Source organism: Vespula pensylvanica, chromosome 1, assembly GCF_014466175.1.
Source record: "Vespula pensylvanica isolate Volc-1 chromosome 1, ASM1446617v1, whole genome shotgun sequence".
Taxonomy (NCBI): domain Eukaryota; kingdom Metazoa; phylum Arthropoda; class Insecta; order Hymenoptera; family Vespidae; genus Vespula; species Vespula pensylvanica.
Window position 1 is genome coordinate 16,733,671 of NC_057685.1, and position 13,314 is coordinate 16,746,984.

At 37.5% G+C, this 13,314-nt stretch overlaps 1 protein-coding gene across 7 annotated transcripts in view; it reads right to left on the reverse strand.

Annotated features, from left to right (window-relative positions):
* LOC122633903 (transcription factor SOX-2-like) overlaps nucleotides 1-13,314 on the reverse strand; it is a 305,138-nt gene that overhangs the window by 99,888 nt on the left and 191,936 nt on the right. The window lies entirely within an intron of this gene.

A 13,314-nucleotide genomic window follows, 5' to 3' on the forward strand; every position in this document is an offset into this window, starting at 1 on the left:
TTGTTTGTTTGTTCCTTTCTTTCTTGTTTCTTTTTCTTGCTTTGTTTTTCTCTTTTTTTCCCAATCTCTTCCTTATTTTTCTATTTCGTTTTCCTTTCGTTTCCTTTCGATGTCCAAGTTAAATATTAAGAATTGTTATTTCGAATCTTTTATTTCCCATCACGTTGAATTTACGATCCAGGTTAGTAAGTTTTACGAAGGAATTTTGTAAAATCAAGTTGTTTTTTATTCACTACTGATTTTAGATTCTAATCGTTTATCATTGTCTGTTAAAAATACAAAATATAATAACGTTATATTCTATTTATAAGAGGTAGTCATTTAAGTAACATGATGTCGTGTACACGAGGTAACAGTTTTTGTATGCATAGAAAAGAAAATATATTTCAGGTATAAGGCATTTCTCCATGATAAAGGATCGTTAAAGGTTTCGATATTAATAGTAATATTTTCTTTTTCTTGGAACGTTCCTGTAAGTAGATACGTCTAAAAAATTATTTCGACATTTCATTCTATCGTCAAGGTTAAAATTTAAATTACTTTTGGAAACAGACATCTCGTAGACGGATTTTTACGATTCGAATCGTTGGATTATCTTATCTCAAACAACGGCGAGACTACGTGAATTTTTACAAGAGCGTGACATCATTTAAATAATTATAGAAATTGCATGTCCGTTAAAATTCAGTTCAGCATTAATAATCAGGATAATATAAATTAAAAAAATAAAAAAAGGAAAGAAAAAAAGAGAAAATTAATAACGCATCTATCCGAGTTCTATAGAAAGGGATCTATATTTCTTTAATATTTCGTGATGTAAATAATTTTTACAAAAATTGGAAATTGTTATTTTATTCTTTTTTTTAAATTACATTATCTAATGTCATGCCAATCTCCCTTGCATGGATTATTAGCGATATCCTCTGTACGTTTTGTTGTTCGAAAACGTCCGATAAGAATAACAATTTTGACGATACGTAAGCAAGTATATAAGTACATACTCGAATATCGCATTATTCGTTTGTTCTACAATTCACCTTCTTCTTTTTCTCTATTCGTCTATGTTCTCAGTTTTCCTGAAAGAAGCTTCGATCGACGACGCGACTTCGTTTTAAGCGGGTTCCTGCGCGTAGGACCTGTTGCCGCGAGAAGAGTGAACGAAAGAGACGGACAGAGAAAGAGAGAAAGAGAGAAAGAGAGAAAGAGAGAGAGAGAGAGAGAGACAACGAGTTATAGATAATCATAGACACACTCTGTCATCCTGTAACATAACAACAGTCACGAAGGGAACCTCGACTAGTAAATAAAATTTCTATAAATAACCTTCCAAGATCTCAGACATTTACCTACTCATTGTTTTTCTTCTTTCTTTTTTATCTCTCGCACTTTTTTTGATTTCACATTAGATTAAAATTATTGATTAATGTTCGAAAATGGTAATGAACGATAAGTAAGACGACATCGTTAATCCTATTCTTATCCGATACAAGACTTATCGATGATTTCTCGATACGATAAATATTCACATATATCGATTTTCTTCCGATGTTGCGCACCGGAAAATTAAATTCAGATAAAACCTCGATCGTGAGTTTGATGATCTCTCTTTCAAAATGCGATGAAATAAAATTTCTAGAAAATTTTTTCTGTAAATTAACTCGGACTCGGATATTGTATCCGAAATAAATAAATAATTCTTTCTTATCGATTTAGTTACAATTTCTTAGGTACAACTTTTAAACAATTTCTTTAAGCAATCAAGAAACGAATAGATAAGTAAATAAGTACTTACCTATATCGCATATCCATAATCGATGATTTATTAACACGCTTACCCTAACTCTGGATCTGAATACATAAGAAAGATAGATCTAAAACACGAGGGGGTATTATTCGCGATTCTTTCATCGAATTATTTGGATTTGCCTGGCGACACGATGTGGTGGCATTAAGTCGAAATGCCACAAGTGGCACATAAACCGTGCGGAATAAGTGGATTGATAGGTCGTTACTGTTGAAAAAAGATGGAGCGGATTGCGAGGAGTGGAAATAACGGAGAGAGAGAAAGAAAGAGAATGAGAGAGAGAGAGAAAGAGAAAGATAGAAGAAAGGAAGAGAGAGAGAGAGAGAGAGAGAGAGAAAGAGAGAGAGAGAGAAAGAGAGAGAGAGAGAAAGAGAGAGAGAGAGAGAGAGAGAGAGAGAGAGAGAGAGAGAGACTGTACAATAAGTCGGGGTCCGACAATGGAAATACCGCGGGCGGTCTTTGTGATTCAAATCAATGTTTGTGATACTCGATGGCGCACTGCTCTTGTACAAGGCGAACGCACACGAAAGCAGCGAGCTCGCGCGCGCGCGCGCGCGTGCACTTACCTACATCTCTCTCTCTCTCTCTCTCTTTCTCTTTCTCTATATCTATCTATCTATCCATCCTACTCGCGTTCATGTATTACGCCTATCTCCATCTCGAAGTACGATGTATACCAAATACACTTAGGTATAGGTAGTATATCCTATATGATGCTGTTACTTACATGTATACGCTAGAGATCTAGGTACGTGTAGCTTGTATCAAATGTGTGTGAGCGACACGAGAAAGCTCATTGTGTCCTACTATAAAACGCACTCGAAAACCAGAATCGTAAACGATACGATCGATCTCCTTCCATGCGTGCAAACACAACCGCCTCACGAGAGAACCGTTCGCTCTCGTTCTCGCTCCTACCGGAAACGGACTCGACAATTTTCTCGAGAATATCTATGCAGATACCTACTTATATATATATATATATATATATATATATATATATATATAATGTATTCGTAGAGTTGGATATTTATTTTATTTTTATTTATTATATCACTCGATGATTGCGCCCTTGTTATTAAGTAACGACGTATCGAAAAATTTTACTTGTTCGTCGTCGAATTTTGATTTGAACGTAATATCGATAGGATAAATATTTTTTTCTAAATTTGTCTTCCTTGTCGGATTTTGTTTTTTAAGAATACGAAATTGTTTTTTAAGTTAAAGAATATATATATATATATATATATGTATATTATATATACATATGTAAATACTTAAATAGGTATGTCTCAAGAGAAGAAGAGAATCGTCAGTCCGAAGCGAATCAAGTAAGACAAAGTGACGTAATGACGCAATGACGCAAACACCCTGCTATTGTTATATCCCATTATTGCCGACCCATTAACCGCGTTTTCGTCGCAGCAGTCAACCTCCTTCCCTTCTTCCTTCAGTTCTGTCCGTCCGCCCGTCCATCCGTCCACCATTCGTCGGTGGTCGAACTTGAAGTTGAAAAAAAAGAGAAGGAAGAAAAAAAAGAAGGAGAAAGAGAGAGAGAGAGAGAGAGAGAGAGAGAGAAGGATAGGAGAGTCGGTCGAAAGGGAAAACAACGAGCGCGGAAGAATTCGCGGGCGTGCAATTGCCAACAGGTGATACCATTGGGGCCTCCTCTTAGAACTCGAATAATGAGAGAAAGGGAGATTGTGTACGGGCAAGAGAAATGAGTGAGAGAGTGAGAGAGAGAGAGAGAGAGAGAGAGAAAGAGAGAGAGAGAGAGGAGAAATGGGGTAGAAATCAGGAGAGGGGAGGGTAGGTGTACGGGGGAAGTGGAGGGAGGAGGATGGTGGTGCCGGAAGGGTGGCCAACAAAGACTTTATCGTTTGGAGGACCGATTACAAAGCTCGATTGTTACCATTCTTCAGGATCCAAATAATCTCGCTCGTCCGACCACGGGCGAGCAGCTACGATAGAAGTTTCTACTCATCGGGTTCGCGCACAGACCACCGCCGAAAGACTCGTTTCCTCTCTACTTTTTCTTTTTTTTTTTCGTCTTTTTTTTTTCTTTTTTTATCTTTCTCTCTCTCTTTTTCTTTTTCTTTTTAGTTCTTTGGAAAATTGCCACTTAATCGTACACGGTACCAGAAAACATGGCAAGGTGAAAATTTTATGTCGTTACAAGAAATTTTCTATTTTATGTAGGTATTTTCGAGGGAAACTTTTCGTTAGTTACGATGGAAATATATTTTAAAGTAAAATCTCATGAGGAGAACGCGTTCGTAAAAGTATATGTAAGTAATGGTCGATTGAAGGATAATCGTTATTATTTATTTAAGATTGAAGTTAATTTTATGAAAGAATAATTAAATCTTTATTGGAGATGTATTAAGTACGATTGTATATAGGATAATCCGTGCTCGTCATGACCCAATTTTCTATTTTCTTTTTAAACCTTCTGCGCATTGTAAATCGATATTTTGCAAATCTCTGAATTTAACTATCCAAATGTAACTGCAGTCTTTTAAAGTATCGGACCATGTTCGTAACGATACATTTATTATATCATTATTATATCAATTCCTTTAGTTTAGATTACTTTCCAATCTTTTATAAGTCGTATTTTTATGGTACAAAAAGAATTTTAGAATTACGGCAGCAAACCGTTTACCCTTTGGTCAGAACTATTTCACTCGAGTGACGTGTTATTAGCCATCTTTTCTTAGTCACTCTCTTCAATAATATTTGTCTTGTTTTTCTTATTTCTTATCGCTTCTTTTCGAGAAAAAAAAAAAGCTGAGAACGAAGAAGTTAAGGGAAGCGAAGATTCTCACGCATGAGAAATCTTCGTCGTCGGATCGAGTTCTCGGCATCGGAACTCTCGCGGGAGTGTACACGGCTTGCCGTCAGGCACAGGTGTACAAATATAAATTGTACGGAGCCGGTACGGTAATCAGATTGCACCGCGGACAGAACCGACTCGTTGCCTTCGCTCTTCTGGCTGCATCATTCTCCCTGATTGCTAAACGATGCGCTCGCGAGCGAATATGCACGTACTCACGTATATATCTACATATGTACGTACTTACGTGCGTGCGTGCGTTTGTACGTGCGTGTGTATGTACGTACGTACGTATATATGTATGTGCGTATGTATGTTTGTACGTACGTACATACGAACGCATGCATGCACGCACCTCTCGCGATTATATGCATCCGCGCAAATCAGAATCTCATTGCGCTGTCATCGACCAACGGTTACCCATCGTTCTGTACGCGCCTCCGTTTTGACGGCATAATCTCTCTCTCTCTCTCTCTCTCCCTCTCTTTCTCTCTTTCTCTCTTCCTCTCTCGTTCCTTTTCAAGAGAATTCAGAGGTGAAACGGTAACGTGGCTCTCTTTCATCAGTTTATTGTTAACCGTAGAAAATATGTTTCTTCGTTTATTATTTTCATCGATTTATAACTTTTGTTTCGACGAGAGCCTTTTTTCTTGTTCGTTTGAAAAGATGATACATAAATAATATCAAATAACGAATGGTATAATAATTTCGTTAGGTTACAAAAAAATGTAGGTTTATAGAGGATTATTGTTATATTGCCGGAAAAAAGAATAAGGATCATCGTTATAGGAGTCATCAGATGTTTATTATTTGTGTACCGTATCGATCGGTCGTTTGAAGGGCTCGTAAACTTATTAACATCGGTTTATAAATCGCTTGTAAAAAAAAAAAAAAGGAAAATATACTACCACACTCGAAATTTCCGAGATAGATATATTTCAGTTTATTCGTAACCTGCAAAGAGCACGCATCTATGGTACGATCAGTTCTCTTCGGTATATTCGCACTAGATAGGACGATTCGATATGCTTCGGAAATGTTGTCTAACACGTACGACGATGACGACGACGACGAGGACAACGACGACAATATAGAAGACTATGCGGAAATACTCGCTAGAGTTTGTCGTTGCTTTTCGAGGTCATACGATCAGGTATGTAGTATGTATAATATATATAGATATAAAGAACGATTATCGCTAACTTTCTTTAGGTATATAAGTGTATAGACAGATATAGCATTTTAATACATTGGTAATGGAAAATGAAAGTTTTCGTTTACAGCTGCGTGTGAATATCTAATATCGATCATTACTAATAGATATAAGTTTGTTTTTTATACCCACGGTAGAATAACCAGTTACATAGAAACATTGTAATAAAATTTCCTCTCTCCGAGATACGTACGTTCAAAAAACTGGTTGATTCAAGCGTAACATCAGCTATACTTATATATATATATATATATATATATATATATATATAAAACTAGATATCTCTTTTAATAATGTCAGTAGAAACGATATATCAAGAACAATTATTTAAATATTAAATCTTAACATTTACCAAGACACGTATAAATATATCTAAATACGCATATATACATATCTAATCGCATCTAAAAAATAATATCCATACGAACCGAAGAAAAAGAATTATTTCTCGTTCGAAAACGTTCCCACGTTCTCTCAACGCGTGTATATCATCGAAAAGAGAACCACTGGCGAGAGGTCAGGCCCCGTTTTTCGCAACGGACCCCTCTCCTAGAATACATAGGTCCCCGTATTTCTACTCCACATCATAGCGTACGTATGAGCGTGCATAGATCTGCAGTTAGACATAAAAAAGATGAAAAAAGAGAAGGAGGAGGAGGAGGAGGAGGAGGAAGAGAAGCAGAAGAAGAAGAAGCAGAAGAAGAAGAAGAAGAAGAAGAAGAAGAAGAAGAAGAAGAAGAAGAAGAAGAAGAAGAAGAAGAAGAAGAAGAAGAAGAAGAAGAAGAAGAAGAAGAAGAAGAGGGTAAATGGGCAAGGGTTTTGCGACGTTGAGGACAAGGAAAGGACGAGGAGGAGAAGAGGATGGGGAAACAGAGTCCGGGATCCCCTTCTCCGATATTTATTGCGGGGATGCGTGCCGGCCAGATATTATTATTTGTACCCGCGCGCGCGCATAATTCAAGCGGGTCGTTAAAATTATTTTATTACTTGTTCTACAGGCGGCGCTCCCAGATTCCGCGCCGTGTCACCCTCCTTTCGTTTCTTCTGCTGTTCCTGTTGGTGTCCATGTATGTAAGTACGTTCGTACGTATATATTCGCGTGTGCTTGCGTGCGTGCATGCGTGCATGTATGTATGTCTACGAGAGAGAAAGAGAAAAACTCGTTCCCGCGGTTTCCACCCTGCACGCGTAATATGCGATTCCCTTGCGGTCCTTTTTAGCGCGACGAAAATATGCTGCCTCGGTTACGTTCTCCGCACACCGAATATACCCGAATTTTAATTACCTTCGAAATTCCATTCGTCGCTGGACAAAGGACCGCATACACGACAGTATTCCGTCGTTATTAGTAAAGTTCGTTCGATATATGAAAAGTTCATAGCATTTACTCGGATCGAACGACGTTCGTCGTTTGTAATAAATTAAGTAATACGTAATTAAAGCTTTTCTTACCGTTCTCTTTTTTTCTTACTCGTTAAAGATCTCACGTATATCGCGTAACTTTATATTTTTCTTCTTCCCCTTCAAGATGGAGACAAGAACTGATGGAACAACACTTCTGTTCTCCTTTTGTTTTATTTGTTATTGTTTTCTTCTTTCTCTCGTTTCGTTGTTGTTGTTGTTGTTTCGATTCCGTTAAAGAACTCAACGAAAACCTTGCGAGTGTTTGCAAAACGGCCAAGGTTACATCTACGATACGATAAGATCAAGAAGGTCCACGTTCCGGCTGGCATAGCAATTCCACGTCTAATTTCAATATCGTTTTCCTTTTGGAAACACGTTCCTGCAGATCGCTATGGAAATGAGCGACGCGTCGGTTAACAGCAGGGGCGTATCTGGCCCGATGCCCTCGTTATTCTCCTTCGCTCGTTCGCTTTCTCGCTTTCATTCGACGATCATCGGTCGCCGCATTGGTTTTCTTTACGACGACGTGCGAAGTGGCGTGACGACTGGGCGAGACCAGAATCTCGAGTGCGAAAGAGTAACTTAAAGTCGTATCAATCTCATTTATGCCAATTTCGTGTCTCGTTTCGTAACCCCTCTCTCTTTCGTGAAAAAGAGAAGAGAGAAGGACTCCTTGTCTACTTCTTTCGGCCCGTGTGCGCCCCTTTTTTAGGACTCTCTCTCTCTCTCTCTCTCTCTCTCTCTCTCTCTCTCTCTCTCTCTCTTTATTTCTTTTTTCCTAGCTCGCTTTTTCTGGCCACGATATATGTACATAGGTAACGTGTATAAAGAAGGCAACGTCATTGGCGCGCTGCCGCGACACACGTTTTCGAGTCGCACGAACTATTTTCATGACAATCGAAGATGAACGAGCAAACTAGAAAGAGAGAGAGAGAGAGAGAGAGAGAGAGAGAGAGAGAGAGAGAGAGAGAGAGAGAGAAAAGAGAGAAAAACGGAGTCCAAGGGTATCGTTAGTATCGAGACACGTTCCTGGATATGCAAATAGACGTACGACGAATCGGTAGCTGCTGGGCATGGAACTCGATTTATTGCTCGATTGATTATACGACCGTCGAACCCGTTTGTCGACTTAATTAATCTCCATAGTAAAAAATTTATCGACTTGTTGTATGTTCACTTATTGGCGCGATGAGAGGAACGAACGTCACCATAATTTCTTGATATCTAAAGATTTTCTTTTTGGTCAGATACCAGGGACAGGTGGTTACTAATGGATTCTACGTTTGATCGATATGCGATAATTGAAAAGAAAGAGAACAAAATAAAAAGCAATATTAAAAGGAAATACGTCATACGATTTATGTTATGTTTTGCGAATAATTTTTTAAGTAGGTACAAAAAATTGGTTCTTACGAAAGAAAAAGGGGATAGACAGAGAGAAAGAGAGAGAAAGAGAGAGAGAGAGAGAGAGAGAGAGAGAGAGAGAGAAAGAGAGAGAATCGAGATCGTTGGAGGACGAGTTTGGTATAATTCAGAAGGAGGCTAGATCCAGGAGCTCGAGCCGCGTCAAGGACGAAGGGTACGTCGAAGGGTAGATACCCTCGTCACGATCGTCAGCGAGGTGACAGGTAAATACAGGGGCGAGCTCGATCTCTACCCTCGCAAAAGGATATAATCTATATATACTACCCATGAGCTACTACCAAGAAGAGGAGAAAAGAAAGAAGAAGAAGAAGAGCGGCACACGAGGAAAAAAGAGATCTCGTAGGTAGTACGTAAGTAAGTAGGTAGTACGTAAACGAGCATTAAATTCGAGACGATGCGTCTCGTTTTCGTTTAGTCGAGACCGACACTGTGTTGTGACCTCGACACGATCGTGCGTGTTAAGATCGATCGATCGATCGATCTTAATAATCGACAATCTTTCTGAGAAAATCTGTAATTCGAGGATCCAAGAATACCTCGACGTTTACGATCATTTTATTTCTTTATTTCCTTCTTTATTCCTTTTTTCTTTTTTTATCTCGTCGAATTATCTTAAATAGAAGATATCAAGTAATAATAGGATGAATATTTTCGTAAGATATTCCAAAACTTAGACGATCGCGTTCGTTTGTATTCGCCTACGCACGCTTACGTGCGATCCCATAGCGAATAGAAAAGGGAGAAATCGGTGCGATTCCCCGATTGGCCGAGATCCACGCACGTGTGCGTAAGCGAGGAAGAGGAGGTGGAGGAGGAGGAGGAGGAGGAGGAGGAGGAGGAGGAAGAGGAGGAGGAGGGAGGCTACCGAGACGCGGGAAAAACTGCGTCTATACGCACACGCAAACCCGTGTGCTGGCTTCTCGACGGCTGCGGAGGCAGCGGAGGCGGTGGCGGAGGCACCAATCATTCTCTCTCTCTCTTTCTCTCTTTCTCTCTTTTGCTCTCTTTTTATTCTTTTTCTCTCTGGTTCGCTCTCGCGCTCTTTCTCTCTTTCTTTCTCTCTCTCTCTCTTTGGCAGGAGGGTTGGAAGCCATCTGCATCGCGATGAATGCTACTAACCACCCTGCAACCACCCCTGAAAGCCCCCGTGCGCCTTCGTTTCCAACCCCTCTCTATACGCGTACATATGTATACGTATGTGTGCGTGCATGCATGCGTGCATGCGTGTATGAGTGTATATGTGACGCGGTCCAGCCGGACGAGGCCACGGGTTCTCATTCTTCTCTCTTACGGAATCCTTCGCCCAGATCGTGTTTATGGATGATGGCTTTCGAGATTGGCGAATAATTGAATGGCTAAATAATTTTTCAAGAGAGACAGATCTTTTTTAACACGTTTATTTTATTTATGCGACGTACTTGGTCCATATAGAACGCTTCGAAATTATTTGGATACGAATTGGGAAGTATTGAGAGAATATGTCAAACGTATAATAAGAAATTCTTTATTTCTCTATTACAGATAGTTTAACAAATTTTTATTGACCAAGTCAAACGAATAATATATTTGTCAATTGGACAGTAATTAGCTAAAAATCGAAATCGAGAGGAGAATGTCTGAAAGAAGATCGTGGTATGGTTTATTTGATTGATTTATTTATCCCGTTCGTAAAAGCAGCTCAGTGATCGTCGCCATTGTCGTCGACGGCCACTTGAAACTTCTTTATTTTCTCTTTCCTTCTTCTCTCTCTCTCTCTTTTTTTTTTTGATTTTTTTTCATATCTCAAGGCGTACGCTTTATTACCGTGGGGCGATGATTTGCAAAATAAGCCCTTCCGTTCGTTTGACTTTCGCCAGCTTCGCGAAGGCAAGCAGGCAAGGAAGCAAGCAAGCAAGCAAGCAAGCAAGCAAGCAAGCAACCAAGCAACTAAGCAACCAAGCAGGCAGGCAAGCAACCCAGAGAGCAGAGCTTGGGCGTTTATCAAGTGTATGAATTAAATTGCTGTTTTATTACCCCTGGGGGATTGGGGTGGTGACGGTGGTGACGATGGCAAGCAAGGGCCACCGGCACTTTCCTCTTGGCTCTTTCACCGACACTTTCATCGGCACAAACGAGATTTGGTATTCAACGTTAAACTTCGACGACGAGAAACGATTAATACTTCTTTCTAGGATAACCAATTGGAGAAGCATCTTTCGACATTGTTTGGGGTTCGTTAAAACAGAAGACCCCAGATACGCATTAGATAAGTACTTATCTATGTCCGTAGTAGAATGATACGACATAATATTTATGATACCAGTTTCGTTTCTAGATAGATGTAGTTATTAATACGATCGTTTCGTTAAAAGATAACTTTTGTAATTAGAAGACAACATCGTTTATTTGATCGTATCATATACATATGTGTGTATAATATATTAGAGATATACGTGTAAGCGGGAACTTTAAAATCTCGTTTAATTAAGATAATATCCAGCTAAAGATGATTTACCCTTAAGGATTATCCAAATTACGTTTCAGGAATTTCAAGGTCGGATTAGTTTTATTTATGCATACATATATATGTGCGTGTGTGTGTATTTGTACACATAGAACGTGCTTTTATTTTACCTAACACGATTCTCGCATTATAGGAAGTATGCGAGTGACGACTGTTACGAATCGTCAGGCAACCTCCACTCTAAAACCCATGTTCGATTCTAAACACACCCTTTACATACCACCGAGCAACTCCGAGTGGGTGGGATTAAGGGGTCGAAGACACGAGGGGACATACACTGATCGATTATACGTCACCCGATACGAGTTTCTTGGCTCACCTTTTATCGATCGATTACATGCTACAAACTCTGAGAATGGACTCTGGACTCTAACTGTCTCGAACATATTAAAAAAAAAAGATATATATATATATATGTATATATAAATTTTACAATTTAAAAACAAAGAGAAAAATTAGAAATATATTTGTCTCACGGGTACGATAAAAAAAGAAAACTAAAAAAAGAAATAATTGCCATCCGAACTCGATTTGAATTTAAAATTAAACAATTTGTATTGTATTGTATTCTGTTTCATTTATATAAATATATTATTGTTCGTACGATAATTGCTCTATTTTTTAGGACGTCTGTACCGCGGTAGGTTAAAAAAAAAAAGAAATATATGTATCTAGTGAAGAAGGAAAATTGCGATGGTTGTCGGAGACTGGGGGTAAATTTGAAAGGTCTCTGTCTCGCTCTCTCGCCTTCTTTCTATCTCTCTTTTGCTTGCAGCACCCCGTACTAACCCCTTTCTCTCTTTCTCTCTCTCTCTTTCTCTTGTATGCCTCCGAACCACGGCAATCACGACGCCTGCAATTTTTATGAAGTCCTCGTCGGGTCTTCGAGTCTCTGAATAATTCAGGGTCAAACAGGGCGAGAACGACGCTTGCGCTCTCGCAATACGCAGCCGAATTTTTATTCGTACCACCGTTAAAAAACTTCATTTCGCACATTTTTTTCCTCGACTTTGCTAAAAAGAAAGAAAAAAAAAAGGTCGGGTCAAAAGAAAAAATCGATCCAAAAGCAAAATATATTTTAATACACGAATAATCAAATCGCAATCGTTTTATTTTTGATCAGGAATATTTATAAAATGTTTATTATTTTATATATATATATGTATATATATGTAATTATATACAATAATAATTATATAATTATTGTATTTTTATTATGTATGAAATCTCCGGGCCCATTTTGGTAATAGATATCTAATATTATTCTTTCTAGTTTAAAAATCAAGTAAAAAGCGATTTTAACTATTTAGAGGATATTTATAAAGAAAATAAGAAAATTGAAAATGTATTTGTAAAATGATAAATTTCTTTTTATTATTTTTAATTATAATAATATTTAATTTATTAATTATAATATAATTTTTTCTAACTTTAAAATATTTATTTCTTGTAATGACTAGGATAGAAGAAAAATACAAAGAGACGAAAAAATAAAAATAAGTGAAAATATAATACCAGTCACCTATAATAAATTTAACAGCTTTTATGGAGTTTTAAAATTATCGTCTATAAATCATAAACCTGAAATATGAAAGCAATTTCCTTATTTTAAGAATATGTGAAAAGAAAGGGAAACTTCTAGGAATTAAGAATAAGTACCCTTGTCAACTGCAATCCTGTACAGGTTTATGACCGTAAAAGGTTTATTATTAAGGAAGAGGCAAGGTAATGTATAACAACGAGAAAGGATGATATAAGTAAATATTTTTCTTTTTCTATTCGTATTTCTGTTTAAATATAATTTATTACGTTTATTATTATTAAATATCATATCTCATTTATCAATAAAATGATCTTAGAGAATTGTAATATTTGTTGTAATATATAATCAATGTATCGTTTTATTTATTTTTTTAAATCGACAGGCACATGTATTGTATCGATTTATCGACAAACAAGTTATTCCTATGAAATGATTCTAATATATTAGTAAATGTGAATATGCAATATATATATATATATTTTTTTTAAGAATCGAATTAGATATTCCGATTGATATATTATAGTTAAGTATATACGATAAGTTAAAAATTGAGGAATTTCGTTTAATCTGCCAGGGAAAGTCATTA